The sequence below is a fragment of the Sapajus apella genome, unplaced genomic scaffold (genome assembly GCF_009761245.1).
Source record: "Sapajus apella isolate SASKATOON/1434 unplaced genomic scaffold, GSC_monkey_1.0 scaffold2, whole genome shotgun sequence".
Lineage (NCBI taxonomy): Eukaryota > Metazoa > Chordata > Mammalia > Primates > Cebidae > Sapajus > Sapajus apella.
The window spans coordinates 66858199-66875928 of NW_022436942.1; the positions used below are offsets into that span (position 1 = coordinate 66858199).

General features: G+C 42.0%; 1 protein-coding gene across 3 annotated transcripts in view; it reads right to left on the reverse strand.

The window, feature by feature from the left end:
• CORO1C (coronin 1C) overlaps window positions 1-17305 on the reverse strand; it is an 86827-nt gene extending 69522 nt beyond the window's left edge. Inside the window, exon 1 of one of the 3 annotated variants that reach the window (XM_032300572.1) lies at window positions 17151-17305. The gene's annotated coding sequence lies outside the window, so the exon portion shown is untranslated. Of the gene's footprint in view, window positions 1-13650; window positions 13668-14349; window positions 14366-17150 lie in introns of those variants that run through there. The other 2 variants (XM_032300591.1, XM_032300581.1) reach the window with 2 other exon arrangements.
• Between the last annotated feature and the right edge of the window lie 425 nt (window positions 17306-17730).

Genomic DNA, 17730 nt, shown 5'->3' on the forward strand with positions numbered 1-17730 from the left:
ATCTAAAAGGTGAGATATTACAGGTGCAGTGGTTCACTCCTGTATTCCCAGCACTTTGAAAGGCAGAGGTGGGTGGATTGCCTGAGCTCAGGAGTTGGAGAACAGCCTGGACAACGTGAGAAAACCCCACCTCTACCAAAAATACAAAAAAAATTAGCCGGGCATGGTGGCACATGTCTGTAGTCCCAGCTACTCAGGAGGATGAGGGCAGGAGGATCACTTGAGCCCAGGAGACAGAGGTTGCAGCAAACCAAGATCACGACACTGCACTCCAGCATGGGTAACAGAGTGAGATTCTATCTCAAAAAAAGTAAATAAATAAAAATTAAAGGTGATATATAATAAAGAGGTATCATACTTTTTAAAGTTTTCAAAGAAGAGAACTACATTTGCATTTTATAATCTATACTCATTTTAGGAATTTCTTACAAAGAAAAGGTGAGGGCCACCTAACATTAAACCTAGGCACTCACTGACAACGTGAAGCAGGAAGTCAGTGAGCATGATGTAGGGCGGAATGTGGCGCTATGAAAACGACTGCCGAAAATCAAGTCTGACAAGAAATAAAATGAGCAAGATATGAACAGCAAAACAGCAACACATAATGAACCTGAAGACAAAAGATAAAATTCCAAAAATTGGGCTGGGTGTGGTAGCTCACATCAGTAATCCCAGCACTTTGGGAGGTTGAAGCAGGAGGATCCCTTGAGACCAGGAGTTTCAGGCTGTACTGAGCTATTAGTACACCACTGCACTCCATCTGAGGAGACAAAGCGAGGCCAAGTCTCTTAAAAAAAAAATCCTATAATTCTCACACCTGTATTAAAGAGAGAGCCTTTTGTGAACTAAAAGATGCCATAATAAGGCCTGTAACTCACTTAAAATATAATAGAAATGATACTACAGAAACTTTGCAGTTACTAAAATGTGAGCTTAGAAGGACTTCAAAATCATCTCTCGCTCTTCAATGACAGAAATATCTATTTCTATTACAGAGATAATCTGCAAGGATGACATGTTTACAATCCTCCACATCTCCCAATTTTCTGCTTATCACCAGTATCCTTAAAAACACAACCACCTCTTTTGGTTCTTGGAGCTTTGAAAAAGCATTGCTGAAGAAACCTCCTTTGGGAAGACAAAGTCAGGCGCTACCTGCCCTGGAGAACATTCGCAACACTCTGGAGCCATATAAAATTGCCAGAGGCGGCAGCTATCTCCCTAAAGTGCACCACAGGAGACCAGACTCAGAAGCTGAATTCTGTGTCTCTCTTCAAAGAGCGGAACACAACTCAAAGAGCCAAATTAATCCTAAGAGGTCTCAAATCAACTGCAGAACTTTTATAGATATGAGTGACCTAGCAATCTTACTTAAAAATTAATCCTTGAATATGTTTCCAAACATTCTTGCTGTATTGATGATCTACTTTTCTTATCAACAACTGGTAAAACAGTATGACTGTTCAAACTTGTTAAGTCTGTTTTTCACTACTTAGTCATATGGAGTAGACAATAAAATTTTATTAATTCTTTGGCAATACTGTTATACCAGGAAATGAAATTACCGGATGCTCAGCTCTTAAAAAGGGATGGGGAACATTTTTATTAAGAACTTCATAAGTCTAGTCACAGGCAAAACTAGCAGTGTCAAAAAACACCTTCACCTGAAGAATTTCAGCCTTCTCTTTTTATCCCATACCTTGGGCAGGCAGAGATTAAATGAACATGTACTTTCTGACAGTGTTTCAAAGGAACATTAAGGGAAAGGAGGAAAATCTCTGGCTCGGATGTCAGACACAAATTTATCTTGACATAGTCACCTACACAGCTAGATCAGTTTGGTCCTCTGGTTTTTGGTTTCTTCATCTATAAAAAATGATTTCTAGGGTCCTATCAGAGTCTACAGAGAATCCTTCTTTCACTGGGACACAGTCCACATCCTCCCAGTAAAACAGACACACCTCACTGCAAACCACATTACTTACTAACATCCACACGGTTATACATATTATGCATATATTCAACTATGAATGCTGAATAGGTCCTTAATCCCAGTCATTCATTTATTCAACAATTATTCATTGGGCTTTGACCATGTGCCTGGCACCATGCTAGACCTGAGAGACACAGCTGTGAGCAAGCAGACCTGGCCCCTGCTCTCATGGAGCTTACAGTCCACTGCAGGAGACACACCACAATCAGATATTCATGCAAACGTTAGCATGCTGCTGTGACTAGTGCTTGAATGTAAAAGTACACAAGGTAACTGAGTCAATAATCGGGGGAACAGAACCAGTCAGAGAAGCAACACTTAAGCTGAAATCAAAGAACGAGAAGTCAACTGGGCAATAAGAGAAGAAAAGTGAGTTCCGCCTGGTAGGAACAACAAAACAAAGAGTCTATATCAAAAGCAAGTACTTGTCAGAATATTACTTAGCCCGCAGGGGCTGGAGCCCAGAGAGCAAGGGTACAAGAGGCTGGGAGGTCAGCAAAACCCAGATCACAGAGGGCTTTCTAGGCCATGTTAAGGATTTTATCTTTACTTGCAGTCTTGGGAGCCATAGGAAATTTTTTAAGTATGAGTATGTGACATAATGAGATTTGCATTTTAAAAGCTCACTCTGAATGAAGCTGGAGAATGGATCTGTAGGTGGGAACATCTGAGAGGATTCAGGGAGGCTAGTTAGGAAGTCACTGCACTTGTCCAGGCCACAAGTAACAGTCCCAGTAGAAACAGAGATGATGGAATCGAAAGGCTAGAAGTCAACTGAATTTAAAACTGTTTCAGATACGAAGGGTGCATCAACAGTGATGTCTAATTTTGATTCATGCAATCAGATGGCTGGGGAGTGCCTTCCTACTTTCTCTTTGGTGTGGAGAAAGACTCACTCACTACCTTTTAGTAGCAGCTCCAAAGAACCTTCTGTTGACAAGTAGGGTACCTGAAAAGAGTAAAACCATGGGAAAAGTACTTTAAAATTTATTTTTTAAAATACAATTACCTTTTCACATTAGTAATTGGATCCATGGCTTTAAAATTACATACTTTTGCCCACAAAAGTATCTGGAGCTTGAAGGAAAACATGTTGAGCATGTTATTTGAAAATGAGGCTCACACCTGTAATCGCAGCACTTTGGGAGGCCAAGGCTGGCAGATCATGAGATCAGGAGTTTGAGACCAGCCTGATCAACAAGGTAAAACCCCGACTCTACTAAAAATACAAAAATTAGCTGGGTGTGGTGGTGCACAACAGTAATCCCAGCTACTCAGGAGGCTGAGGCAGAGAATCACTTGAACCCAGGAGGTGGAGGTTCCACTGCACTCCAGCCTAGATGACAGAGTGAGACTCTATCTCAAAAAAAAAAAAAAAAAAAAAGAAAATGAAAACTAACACTGTTTAAAAGAAAAATCTTCCTATCTTTCCAGAATTCTCAGACATCCTATAGAAATAGGCAAGTATAGCTCTTACAATCTTATTGCACCTTAGGAAAAATCATTTTGTCTGCCTGATCCCTTTTGGTAAAATTACAAAATATTTCCTTATCAGCAAATGCATCTTCTAAAGAGAAGGAACAAAACCCAAAAAACTCAGTATCAGTATCTATAATAGAGTACAAGAAATTGTAAGAATGTAACTCACTGGAGAAAATGTAGTTACTACCAAATAAATACTTTACCACCATTTAATACCTTTAGAAGAAGGTCTTGGGCTCTTCAAGAAGAAAACACCATACATTCAATTTCACCAATAAAATGAAAACACTTCTAGGGAAGTGAAGACAAATAAATACAACCCACTTTCAGAAGAAAACATTTGGGCTAAATATTCTAAGACTGAACACTCTACTACAAGAAGCTTTTAACAGCCTTAGCTGATAAAACTGTAGCCCTAACTCTCACAAATCCATTTTCCTTTGAAACGGTATCAAGGCTGGAAAATTATAATCTTTAATTCTCTATGTTAAATTAATTAGACATCGTAATAGTAACTAAAAGAGAAATTATCTATTCTTCAAATGAAAGTAGAACAAATAATTTTAAAATAATTTTGAGTAGAAGGCCAGCAAAAAGATCCAGGGCTTCCTATCCCTAATTCTTTTTTAAACAACTACATTTATGGTTTATGGTACTCTCTAAAAACTGCCAGAAAAAACACCTACACATACACACACAAATGCAATTACAAACTAATTCATTTCTTGTGACCACTTAACAGGAATACAATACAAACCAAAGTTTACAGTTTTTCAAAGTTTAATAAGTATAAATGAAGTCCTAAGCAATAGAGATTATTTTAACAGTTGAAGTGGTGCACAATTCATCCTATCTTAACACTAGGTTCTTGACAAATTCTCATTTCAAATGAATTCTTAAATACATTAAATCCTTGGGGCTCCAGGAGTCACTCAGATGCCCTAAGACATGCCCTATGATTTCTCTGGCGCTGGGTGGGGAACACCTACAGGTCTACTGCGGACAAACCTGCACCTTACCTCCTCCTCCAGGGAGAACATGAGGCAATGACAATAGCACATTAAAGGATGAGAAACCCGACACAGATAGTGAAGGGAAACAGCTTTTTCAATGGCTACCTTAACTTTAAATCCCCTTGACAGAAATTATGGTTCTTCCCCTCCCTTCCCTTCTCATGCTTCCCAAATATGGGAACGAAAGCATGCTTCCATTGGGATGTTACTTCATTGATTCTAAAGTCAAACTTGATAACCAGGCCAGGCACAGTGGCTCACGCCTATAATACCAGCATTTTGGGAGGCTGAGGCGAGAGGACTGCTTGAACCCAGAAGTTGGAAACCAGCCTGAGCAACACAGGGAGAACCCATTTCTACAAAAATATTAAAACATTAGCCAGGCATAGTGGCATATGCCTGTAATCCCAGCCACTCAAGAGGCTGAGGTGGGAGGATCACTTGAGCCTAGAAGGGCGAGGCTATACTGAGCTTCAATCATACCACTGCACTCTAGCCTGGGTGACAGAGCAAGACCCTGTCTCAAATACACACACACACACACACACACACACACACACACACACACACTTGCTAACCAGAGCTAAAATAGTCATAAGGCATCAATATTTTCAATTTATTCAAGAAATCAATTAAGTAAATTTGCATGAAGTATCAAAATGCTGTGTTAACCTGCTTTTTATCAGGATATATGCTTTAAATAATCAAAACCTCAAAATTTGCTTTACAAATAAAACACGTTTCAATAAAGGAATGTGTATGTATGTCTGTGTGTGTATAAATTTACACATATAAACATCTTGCTAACATATTTATTTATAATGAAAATTATAATGTTAGCTTATAAGTAACATAATTTAATAAGCAAATATTTACAATTAGTAGTCCTAGGCCATAAAATACATCTTTATTCCTTTCATCTTCTAGGAAAATGGAAAGACAATATAACAAGTGTATCATGCAAAGTTGAAATTCAGTTACTCAATTAACATTTATTGAGCAGCTACTGTGCACCGGGCAATATGCTAGGAAATGGAGGCACAAAAAAATGTAAGATATTCTCTGCCTTTAAGAAACATGGAATATAGCAGTATCATAAGGTGTTAATTTTCACAAACTAGAAAATAATTCTGTACTCAATTTCTAGTCATTTAATACCAAATGTAATTAGTATTAGCAAAGAAATCACTAACACTAGTGAAAGTGTAATTTCATCTACTTTCATCTACCTTTATAGCTTTCATGTACCTTTATAACTCCCATAACCAAACAATATTCACACTTTAACATATCGTATCAATGCATAACCTATTATCATGACTTTTCACAATCTGGGCCACCTCATCTACCATCTTCTACTACTCTTCCCTAATTACACCAGTTCTGAGTCACCCCAGTACCATCAGGCCCACCCTCAAGCAGGATCTCACTTTCAGTGTCCCACACACACTGACTCTCCAACGCCTGTGTCCTGAATTCCTACAGAGCTCACAGTCTATACTGCAGAATTCAGCATCAAAGAGTCATATGCTTGAGGGCGGGAGGAGGCTTGTAATGTATTTTTTAAACTTTTACATAATTTAAAAGTAAATCAAAACATTAAGCTTGCCATAACAGACTTTATGCATACGATTTTAATGACACCAGAAAAATCAAGTTCCTAATATATTTTGCATCATAAAATGTTTGAATGAGAAGAGTTCTTTGAAACCAGGTAGTTTAAACCCTTCACAGAAGCACTAACAGAAAGGAGAGGTCAATTATTTCCTACTGTTTGATGAAAAAAGTGGTTGTCTTGATAAGTTTATAAAAGAACAGAAAAGCAGACAAGACCAGTGCCTAGCTCTGGCCAGTACAAGATGCTCCAACTTACAATCACTACTATGCCCTAATCAACTTTCCAAAGGTCACAGAAACCAAACCACTTTGCCAAAACCTAAGACCCTTTCAAGTAGTGAAGTTCCCAAATGGAAAAGGAAAAAAAGGGATCATAAGTATTTTGAAAAACAATTTAGTAGAGTCACTGTTTTGGAGTAACAGGAAGAACCTTTCTAATGCAGGCATGGTTTCTTCCTGATTCCAGGCATCAGGACTAGCCTCCCTACATGGGCTCTGTCTGACTTTCTGCTCAACTTTCCCCTTGAAACCTTGCTGCAATGACTGAATGCAAACGTTTCAAAGAGACAATCTGTTTATCAGTAAAGAACCTCCTCTTTAAAAATATTAACATTGTACACATTACACATCTAAAAGGGTTAAAGGACATGAGTGAAATTATATGAATAAAGCCTGTAGTCATCCAAACCCTGAATAACAATGGTAGTCTAGTAAAAACTGTGATAATCTATGAACACATTAGGGAAATGAATTTGAACCATGTGCTTTGCTACCATGATTTAAAGGATGTCAACTTAACCAGGGTAGTAGAAGCTTCAAATTAAGAGAGAGATGAAGGAAGATGAAGGACATGGAAGGCCAGCACAGACCTACAGGGCTGCAGTGGCATGAGGCCTCTGGACGACACACGGTCTGCACAAGGAGGCTCTTGGGGCATGTGGCATGAGTCTTTACTTCTCTCTACCAGCTCCCAAGATCCAGAATTCCGCTATAACTACTGATAATTTCAAAAGCTGCTGTGACTTAAACAGATTCTTTCAGATTCCTTCAGTCTAGGCTAGGAACGTACCCAACACTTATAACGCTGAATCAACACAAAAAATGAGTAGATAGAAATTACTACTAACAGATCTGAGTTCCAAATAACTGAGTTAGACTCTGGAGCACAACCTAGTCTTGAGTTGGGGACCAAATGTACACACTGCCTGCCTCCAAAACAGAAATTTCATCTGGGCTCTTGCTCATTCACTTTCAGAGAAACACATGGTTCATAACCATCCTTTGATGGTTGATATGTTATTTGTTCCACTCAACAAAGTAATTCAGTCCACTGCATTCAAGACATTGTCATAATGCATAAAAAGATCAAACTAGCAGTCTTAGAGAGAAAAAAGAAGACTTCCAACTTATCTTTTCCTATGGTAGCACTGTAAAGCAACAGTGGCCCACAAAAGAGAAAGACTAAAAAACAGTTACTCTATTTGTAAAACAGACAATGTGCATCTTATTAAATATCACCCCCAAAGAACTGTGGCCAGCCCTCATTGGCTCCAGACTCTCTCTTGCTTGCCAAGAAAAACCAGGATGACAATGTTAAGCTAAAGATACTACTAACCACAAAATTAATTCACCAACTAGCTTCTAAAGTGGCTAGTTTCCTAATAAATCCCTCTGCTTAACAGAGATGACAGCACAGGTTCACATGTGTTCCTCACTCCCTACTCCAGCCACAACTGAGTTTTTATGATAATAAATCAGTCAATTCTTTAAGTTCCTAAGAATGAAAGGAATTAGAATCTTCAACTAGAAAAGAATGCTTGGCCATTATGAAAAGGAATTTAAGTATCTTTCCTGTAAAGTAGGCAAATCATGGTGATTAAACATTTGTCATAAGAAAGAGGTGCTTGTGAATTTTGTCAAGCACCCCTATGATGTCAAGAGTGGAAAATACACCCCAATGGCTTCACTCTCCCAACACTTCCTTTCCCATGTATGTCTACTATGGTCTCTCATGAAATGAAAAATCTACAGCTTTGTTTATCCAGAAAGAAGACCTCAGCAGTTGTTGAGACATGGGGACACATATCCAATTCCACAATGAAGCAAGAAAGGCTCTTACATCAAACCACCATGTGACAGGACCTGCAGTCTGTCTTCGTTTCCCAAAGACAGAATGACCACACTGTGAAACAATAATCAACTTTTGCTAATCCTAAGTGGTTTTCATTACATCTGTTACAATCTATATATTAACAGCTCCAGTACCAAGCCTGTGTAGTTCCTGTCTAAACCTGGTGTTTTCAAATACAGACGGCCTACTAATGACAATTTTTCTGGCAAGATGCAATGCAAAGGCATCTTTGCAATAATAAATGGTCTTCCAAATAGAAGACAAATCTTTAAAACCACTGCTTACTAATGGTCAGATTATAAGATTGAGGAAATTTAAAAGGATCAATAAAATATTATCATGGAGCTTTACATTAAAAACAGAAAATCAAGTTTATCAAAGGTTTATCCAAGAGATATCATGTATTTTCAAGTTTCCTAAAAATGCATCTAAAAATCCTTCTAAAAACCTAGACCAAGTTTCACAGTTTAATACATGCACAACCTGAACATGTGGGAAAAAGCAACAACAACATAGGTATGAGCTACCAAAAGTGATTAACTGAAGAAAACCCTGTGAAGAGGCTCAGTTTGTAGATCTGGCAAAAGACCGCGGCAAAAGGTTAAAAGAATGGAACTGTTGCACTGTGTCAAAGACTAAAAAGGGAAAGCCACGTCAGGTTCACATTGTTAAACAAAAAATCCACACTATGCTATAAATCCACACTACTAACTATAAAACTTAATTAACACTACACATGCAATGAGGTAGAGGTGGGGTGGGGGGAAGAAAGGGACAGTTAAGTTCCTGATCCTGGGTAAATCTGTCAAGCTCCTGCCACCAATCTCCCCTCATCTGTAAAATGAGGAATAGATCAGCTCACAGTGCTTCCTGCTCTGGCTGTGATTCAGAGTCACCAGGGAACTCAAGCCCAGGCAGCTGGGTTCATAAAGGTCCACAGATGATCGTCACAGGGCAGTCAAGAATGACGACCTCTGGACCTGAGTAATAATCTCCCAAATCTCCCTAAAATGATATATTCTTAAAAAGATGGTGACATACTGATGCCAAATATAATTCATTATCCATAGATTTTAAAAAAGAAATGTAGATTGCTTGACCAAAGGGTAACATATACAACTGCCTTCCACAACAAAGGTATAGGCCTTCCAACTCCCATTTATATTCCAGTCTCTCTCTCTCACTCTGACCTTCGCATTAGATTAGTTACTCATTACTGCACTGCAACAAACGTGAAGAACTGTGTTTTTGTTATTAATGTAGGATCCAAATGACAGGCCTAATTTAACATCTCATAAAACTACAGAGGCTCTTTTCCCCACACAGAATGTTATACTTTATCACATTGTAACCAGAAGAGTATCTCAAGCACTGCAGCAATCTCCTTCAAATCCTAAAAAAAAAAAAAAAAAAAAAAAAAAAAATCGATCTTTTACTAAGAACTAACCTTTTCCTTAAAATGGACAGACAGGCAGGCAGAGAGGCTGAATACACAGATCTGAATAGAGAAGACTGTCTGAATAGACATTTCCAATTCAGAGAGATGCAAAAACACTGAAGGTGTTTTTGTTTGTTTGTTTGTTATTGTTTTTTGTTTTTTTTTTTGAGACGGAGTTTCACTCATGTTACCCAGGCTGAAGTGCAATGGCGCGATCTCGGCTCACCGCAACCTCCGCCTCCTGGGTTCAGACAATTCTCCTGCCTCAGCCTCCTGAGTAGCTGGGATTACAGGCACACACCACCATGCCCAGCTAATTTTTTGTATTTTTAGTAGAGACGGGGTTTCACCATGTTGACCAGGATGGTCTCGATCTCTTGACCTCGTGATCCACCCGCCTCGGCCTCCCAAAGTGCTGGGATTACAGGCTTGAGCCACCGCGCCCGGCCTCACTGAAGGTGTTTTTAACACCACCTTCCTATCCTAAAATTGGACATTTTTTGCCCTCTTTGGTGACTCAACTTTGATTCAAAGTCTAAAATCCTCAGGTGGGAGTGGGAATATTAATAGCTTAATGTCAGATGTAAAATGTATTAAACTTACTCTATTTGCTTCTCTGCAATTCCATTCATTAACAGACATTTAAGAGTGAAGAGAGGGAACAGGAATGTATTCAGTACCTACTCTGTATTAGGTACTTCATATTATTTTCCTCGCTTAATCTTGTCAATGAGCCTGCAAGGTAAGCCTTTTGCATCTCCTCCCTACAGAGGAGGAAAGTGAAGCTCAGGAGGTGAGGGAAGTGCCAAAGTCACAGCTAGCAAGAAGCGGAGCCGAAAGTGAAGCCCTGCTCAATCTGTCTGTAAAGGCCTGCATCTTCATGGCCTCAGTTCCCCTACATACAAAACTCTCTTAGTACGAGAACTACAGAAGGTACACATAGCTCACTGTCTCTAATTAGACAAAAAAGTTGACAGTTTTCTTTCTCTTCTGTACTACCTCGCCACAATCCAAGCTTTAACGAACACAAAAAAAGAAAATGTATACCAAAATGGCCAACAGGCTTCTCCCAATTCTCAGAAAGGTGCTATGCGAATTTTTTTTTTTTTTGAGATGGACCTTCCTCTGTCACCCGGGCTGGAGTGCAACTCTGTCGCCCAGGATGGAGTGCAACTCTGTCGCCCAGGATGGAGTGCAATGGTGCAGTCTTGGCTCACTACAGCCTTCACCTCCCGAGTTTCAAGCAATTCTCCTGCCTCAGCCTCCCAAGTATCTTGGACTACAGGTGCATGCCACCATACCAGGCTAATTTTTGTATTTTTAGTAGAGACAGGGTTTCACCATGTTGGCCAGGCTGGTCTCAAACCCGTGACTTCATGATCCGCCCACCTCAGCCTCTCAAAGTGCTGGGATTACAGGAGTGAGCCACCATGCTCAGAGTGAAATATTTTTAATTAAAGCGTTTTTAAAATGAACATAAGAACATAAAATATAAAGAATACTAACTTGAGTCAGAGGCCCCAAGAGAAGAGAGCATGAACAAAAGAAAGAAGAAGCTGGGTGTGGTGGATCACACCTGTAATCCCAGCATTAGCACTTTCAGAGGCTAAGGCAGGAGGCTTGCTTGAGTCCAGGAGTTCAGGACCAGCCTGTGTAACATAGCAAGACTCCATCTCTACAAAACATTTTTTAAAAAAATGAATGAAAAGAAAGTATACACCCTTAAAATTCAATTTACAACCATTCTCATGAGTGTGACAGGGTAGTTCCAGTACTAACTGACTGAATACTATCACGGTTTGCCTGTATGCATTTGATGTGACTAAATTGTGTTCCCTGGCCATGTGCCTTACTGAGAAGATTATGCACCAGTCATTACTGTTCATCGGGGGAAAGAACCTGGCCGAGAATGTTCTGTCCTTGCGGAAATGTTTTAAACACTCACTTTTAAATCTGAGCACTTTTTGGTAAGAGCTGGACTTGTATGCCAGAAAGGCAAAGGGAATTACCCCATTCATGTCATTTCAACATAGGCAGTAAAGACATTTATGATAATCAGAGAAACCCACTGACCTCAGGATCTTTACAGTTAACTTCAATAAATAATCACTCATTCAGCAAATATCAGTAAGCACTAATGACCAAGCTATGAACAAGAGAATCTCAGTCTGCCTTCCATGTGAATTGCTCTATTGTATTCCGCCTTGTATCGAAAAGCACCTTTCAGACTACAAGCTCAAATTCGGGTCCAGTTACTTGTAGTAAACAGTTATCGCGAATGTATAATACATGACGGCCCGGACAAATGTCTGCCTGTGAGATGAAGTTTTCATGGAGGAAAAACATCATGATCAACGTCCCAAAGGACAATTGGGATTCTAGAAGTAGAAAGGGGGTGGAGTAATAAGTTCATCACAAGATTTGAAAACTGGGATGTTTCGGGGAGTGACACTGGAGATGAAGACACAGGAAGGGAAATAGAAATAAGGCAGGCTGAAATCAGAGCCCACCTGAATCCACACCTCATTAAGAAGTCTGAACTTCATTCTGTGGGTAAAGGTGAGGCTGCCAGAGGATTTGAACAGGTGAACAGCATGTTGCCTGATGAATCCTTTTTGATCTACAGCCTATCTTAAAATGAATTAATTCAAACCTTTGGCCGGGAACAGTGGCTCACGCCTGTAATCCCAGCACTTTGGGAGGCCAAGGTAGGTGGATTACCTGAGGTCAGGAGCTTGAGACCAGCCTGACCAACATGGAGAAATGCCATCTCTACTAAAAATACAAAATTAGCTGGGCGTGGTGGTGCAAGCCTGTAATCGCAGCTACTCCGGAGGCTGAGGCAGGAGAATTGCTTGAACCTCGAAGGCAGAGGTTTTGGTGGGCCGAGATTGCACCATTGCACTCCAGCCTGGGCAACAAGAGTGAAACTCTGTCTCAAAAAAAAAAAGAAAAAAAAAAGAAAACTAGATATTCCTATATATTCTATAGGGGAATGCATATTTAGAAAAAAAAAAAAAAGAAACCTTTCCCCAGTCCTTTCACATTTGGGTTTTAATTTATATAACCAAAATATTATTGATGAGGGTGTGGTTTAAGGTCTAATTTCTAACCAGTAAGACTCCATTATGCATAAATTGGAAATCATCAAAATTTAAAATGTCTGTGCCTAAAAGGGGACACCATCAAGAAACTGAAAGGACATGTCAGAATGCAAGAAAATTTTTGCAAATCATACAGCTGATAAGGCACTTGAATCTAGAATATATGAACAACATTTATAATACCAATAAAAAGACAACCCCTTAAAAAATGGGCAGAGCATTTGAATAGACATTTCTCCAAAGATTACATACACAATTATGTTCACCAATCACATGAAAAGATGCTCAACATCATTACTCATTAGGAAACACATGGCTAGAATAAAAAAGAGAGTAACAAGTGTTGACAAGAATGCGGAAAATTTAGAACATTCATATACTCTTGTGAATACTGTAAAATGGTGCAGCCGCTTTGGAGGAGTCTGGCAGTTCTTTCGATCGAGTTACCTTACAACCCATCAATTACATTCCTAGATAAATAAGAGAAATGAAAACATATGTTCACTGCATTATTCATAATAGCCAAAAAGGGAAAATACCCAAATGTTCATGAACTGATGAATGGATAAACAAAATACAGCATAATCACACAATGGAATATTATTTGACCACTAAAAAAAAGAATGAAGTGCCCAGGCGCAGTGGCTCATGCCTGTAATCCCAGTACTTTGGGAGGTCGAGGCAGGCAGATGACCTGAGGTCAGGAGTTCGAGACCAGCCTGGCCAACACAGTGAAACCCTGTATCTACTAAAAATACAAAAAATTAGCCAGGTATGGTGGTGAGCACCTGAGATCCCAGCTATTCGGTAGGCTGAAGCAGGACAATCACTTGAATCTGGGAGGTGGAAGTTGCAATGAGCTGAGATTGTACCAGTGTACTCTAGCCTGGGCAAGAGAGCAAGACTCCATCTCAAAAAATAAAAATAAAAAAAGAATAAAGTACTATATAATACTACAACATACATAAACCTTGAAAATATGCTAAATAAGGGCAAGACACAAAAGACTGCATATTGTATGATTCCATTTATACGAAACATCGAAACAGGCAAATCCATAGAGAAAGTAGATTAGTGGTTGCCTAGGGCTGCGGAGGCCAGGAACTGGTGAGGAAGGACTTCTAAGGGATATGGGGTTTCTTTTTTAGGGTGATGAAAATGTTCTAAAATTGACTGTGATGACAGCTGCACAACTCTGTGAATATACCAAAAACCATTGAACTGTACACTTTAAATGAGTGAACTGTATGGCATGTCTAAATGAAGCTGTTATAAAACGAACAAAATTCCATTCTGCACTCAGAAAGGAGTACAGAATCTTGTTCAATCACTTTAAAGGATCTGAACTAGGGCAAAGAAAACCCAGAGAGATTCTGTTACTTAACATTCTAGGTACTAGGTCATACTGAAATATTCATGAAGAATTCCATGTTTTAATACAGAAAAGGTATCTTAAGTTTAAAAAGACATACAAGTGTCAGAAAAAAGTTTCCATAATCCAAGGAGAGGATAACACAGAGAAGTCATAAATAGAAAACAAACTTAAGAGGTTTTATCACATGGATGTGTACCTTGAAAATGCAAGTAGCTCTCAAATTTATTATTGCTCCACCCCTGGAAAAGAGGTCAAAGGTAAAACAACCCAATTAATAATATGTTTCTAAAATACCAGCTTGTGACAAATCAAAATATGAGAAATTAATATTTTGCCATCATAAAGACACTCACCGACATACCCATTTACATTACTAAGAACTGATATTTATCCTTTTGAATATTCCACCTCGTAGGCATTAGAGTGACTCTCCTCCTCATGGTTGGAGTGGATCCCAGAAGTAACAGATAAGTTAAACATAAAACTTATCAAAAAAAACCCAGCAGTGTTTAAAAAACTGCTATTCACCAACACTGAATCTAATCCTTAACTATACATAAATCAACATAAATGCTGATTAGCACAATATGCCAGCAAAGTAACAAAGGATCATGAAAAATTCAATATTGTGTGCAGTGATGTTTCATTGGTATGTGTATCTATTAAAATTCATCAGGCTTTAATGTACCTTCCACAGTAATCAAAAATAAATATGGACAAGATACGTTCTATATTTGGCAAAAATGTATGTACCTGACCTTTATACCAAATCTTTGTTCAATCCTCAGTACACACGACTACCATCTACCACAAAACACTGCGTTTCAAGACCTAATGTACAACACAATTCTCAGTTTTTTGTTTTTTTTGTTTTGAGACAGAGTCTCGGTCTGTTGCCAGGCTGGAGTGCAGTGGTGCGATCTCGGCTCACTGCAACATCCGCCTCCCGGGTTCAAGCAATTCTCCTGCCTCAGCCTCTCGAGAAGCTGGGACTACAGGCGCACACCACCATGCCTAGCTAATTTTTGTATTTTTAGTAGAGACGGAGTTTCACTATATTGGCCACGATGGTCTCTATCTCCTTACCTCGTGATCCACCCACCTTGGCCTCCCAAAGTTCTGGGATTACAGGAGTGAGCCACCGCGTCCAGCCAATTCTCAGTTTTATCTCACTTTTTTTCCCTACTTATTTATGCAATCTCTCAGATCCGATGTTTACTATTATTATGCTTCATAACCAAACATTATAACTGTGAAATATACCTCCAAGCCAAAAATATTCGTTTCCTTAAATCATCTGAAGTGTACAGAATCAAGTCCAAAATAGATTTTGCACATTTCTTCAGTTTTACAGGGAATGCAGAAAGTGAATTAATATTAAACAGATATCTTCACAATTGAACAGACGGTACAAAGTAACTGCTTATACTTAATCATGTTTCTGTCTATTCTAGCAGGCCCTGGTGTCAGGAGAACGTTCTGCCAGATAAGGACAATGAGATGCATTATTATATAGACTGACTAAGCCCGACAAGTACTGTTTTAGAATGTAATCTCAAGCAGAAAGGCTGCAGTAAGAGGGCCTAATATTTTGTGATAACTATTTCCAAAAGTAAATATATTCGCCACCCAGTACCAGTTTATTAAACACACACTACAGTCAATTCTTTTCAAATGTCTTATAGGAGAGAAAAGCCTTTGTATCTCACTATGCTGGGGGAAATGAACAACTTGCAATTTGCTTCGCACTCTAAATCCCACGTTTGCAACGAACGTGTAGAGCAAGCACTTCAGACACCACAGAACAAGGGCAGCCTACATTACGGCCAAATATAGGATGTGTTTCTAAACCGTGATGCAGTAAAGCCTACGATTCCTTTTCCAGCGTTCAAAATCCTTTGAACACTCCCAAAAAAGGATGGCAGGGCCAGCGCCTCCTTCCCAGAGGAAGCCCCTTTCTTCTCGGCTCTCTCCGCAGCCTGCCACTTCCCCCAACACATTCAAATCATTTGAGAGACGGAGAGCTGGGGAGCGTGCGCCGGTGGGGACAGGCGGGAGAGCTCGGTTTCTGCATTCCCACCCTCCACATTCGACCTCACCCTCAGTCATTTCGGCGCAGCGGGGCCCCACCTGCACCTAGCTCGTTTTTCCTGCGTCCCTCGCCAGCTGCCCCGCTATTAGGGGAACACACCTCTGAATCATCCAGTTCACTCGGACGCCCCGGGCCCCCGACCCGACAGCCTTCCTGCTTCGTTCCTCCCCTCCCAAACCCCAGCCAGTCCCAGCCCTCTGCTCCCTCCGCCAGGCTCAGCCGCGTCCCAAGCCGCTCCCACCCACATTACTCCAGCTCCAGCCCTGCCCCGCCCTGCCTGACCCCCAACCGAGATCTGCAGGGCCCAGAGCTGGCCTCGCACCCAAAGCCAGACAACCCGGAGGCCAGGCGGCCGCCCTCGCTCCTACCGACTCAAGGCCCAGCTCGCCCCGGCCCCACGTGAGCCCGGCCCCTGCTCGCCCCCACCCATTCGCTCCCTGGGGCGGCCCAAACCCCGTCCCCAGGCCTGGAGCCCCTGGCCTCTGCGCCTCGCCCCGAGCAGCCCTTCCGCTCCCAGCACCTCGCCCAAGCAGGCGATCCCTGACCCCTAAAAGCCTTCCTTGGGCAGCCGTGTCCCACCTCGGCCCGCGGCTCCGCACCCGGCCAGAAGCGTTCCGGACTTCGAAAGCCTCCTCCCCACAGGGACCCTGATTCACGCTCCCCACGCCAGCTGGTTCTGTCCCCAACTCCCTTTCCCCGAGACCCCGACAGCATCTCCCGGCCCTAACACCTTGCACCCCGGTCCGTGGACCAGCGCCCCGCGCGCCCGCCCAGCCCTGTCCCTTCCACCTGGCCCTGCCCCTCGCCCCGCGGGCTCCTGTCAGCCGGCGCGGGCACATGCTGAGAGGACAGGTCCGCCCGCTCCGCTCGCTCTCAGGCTGCCCCGCCGGGCGCGCGTCGCTCACCCGGGCCGAGGTGCCTGAGGCGCCGCCGCCGAAGTCCCCGCTGCAAAGCCGGGCGAAGCCTCCAACTGCTGCCGCCTCCCGCCTGGCACTGAGCGCCGTGCGGGGGAGGGGCACGGGCAGCCGCCACCGCCCCCGCCGCCGAGCGTAGGCCCCGCCCCCGCGCGGCGCGGCGCCCAACCAGGGCTGCCAGGCCGCGATGCGCCACGCCCACTTCCGGGAGGGGAAGCCCGCTTCCCACCCCACGTTCCACGCTTCGCTACGCCCCCTCTGGTCACGCCGGGGGATGCAGGTGGGCCGCGGAGGCAGGCAGTGCCCAAGCGCAAGCCCCGCTCTCCAGTTATCTCAGTGGCTGGAGGGCCACGCCCACAAGCGCCTCCAAGCCACGCCCACTGATCCTTAGACCCTGGAGAGGGGTTCTCAGAGCCCCGCCCACTGACCCGCTTGGCTCTGCAAGGCCACGTCCCCTGGCTCCTCGAAGATTCCCCCAGAGCCCCTTAACATAGGAACATTAGCTCCTCTGAACCCCGCGCACTGCCTATCCAAGTCCTTAAACCAGCCTCTGGTTCCCTAAGCACTGCTT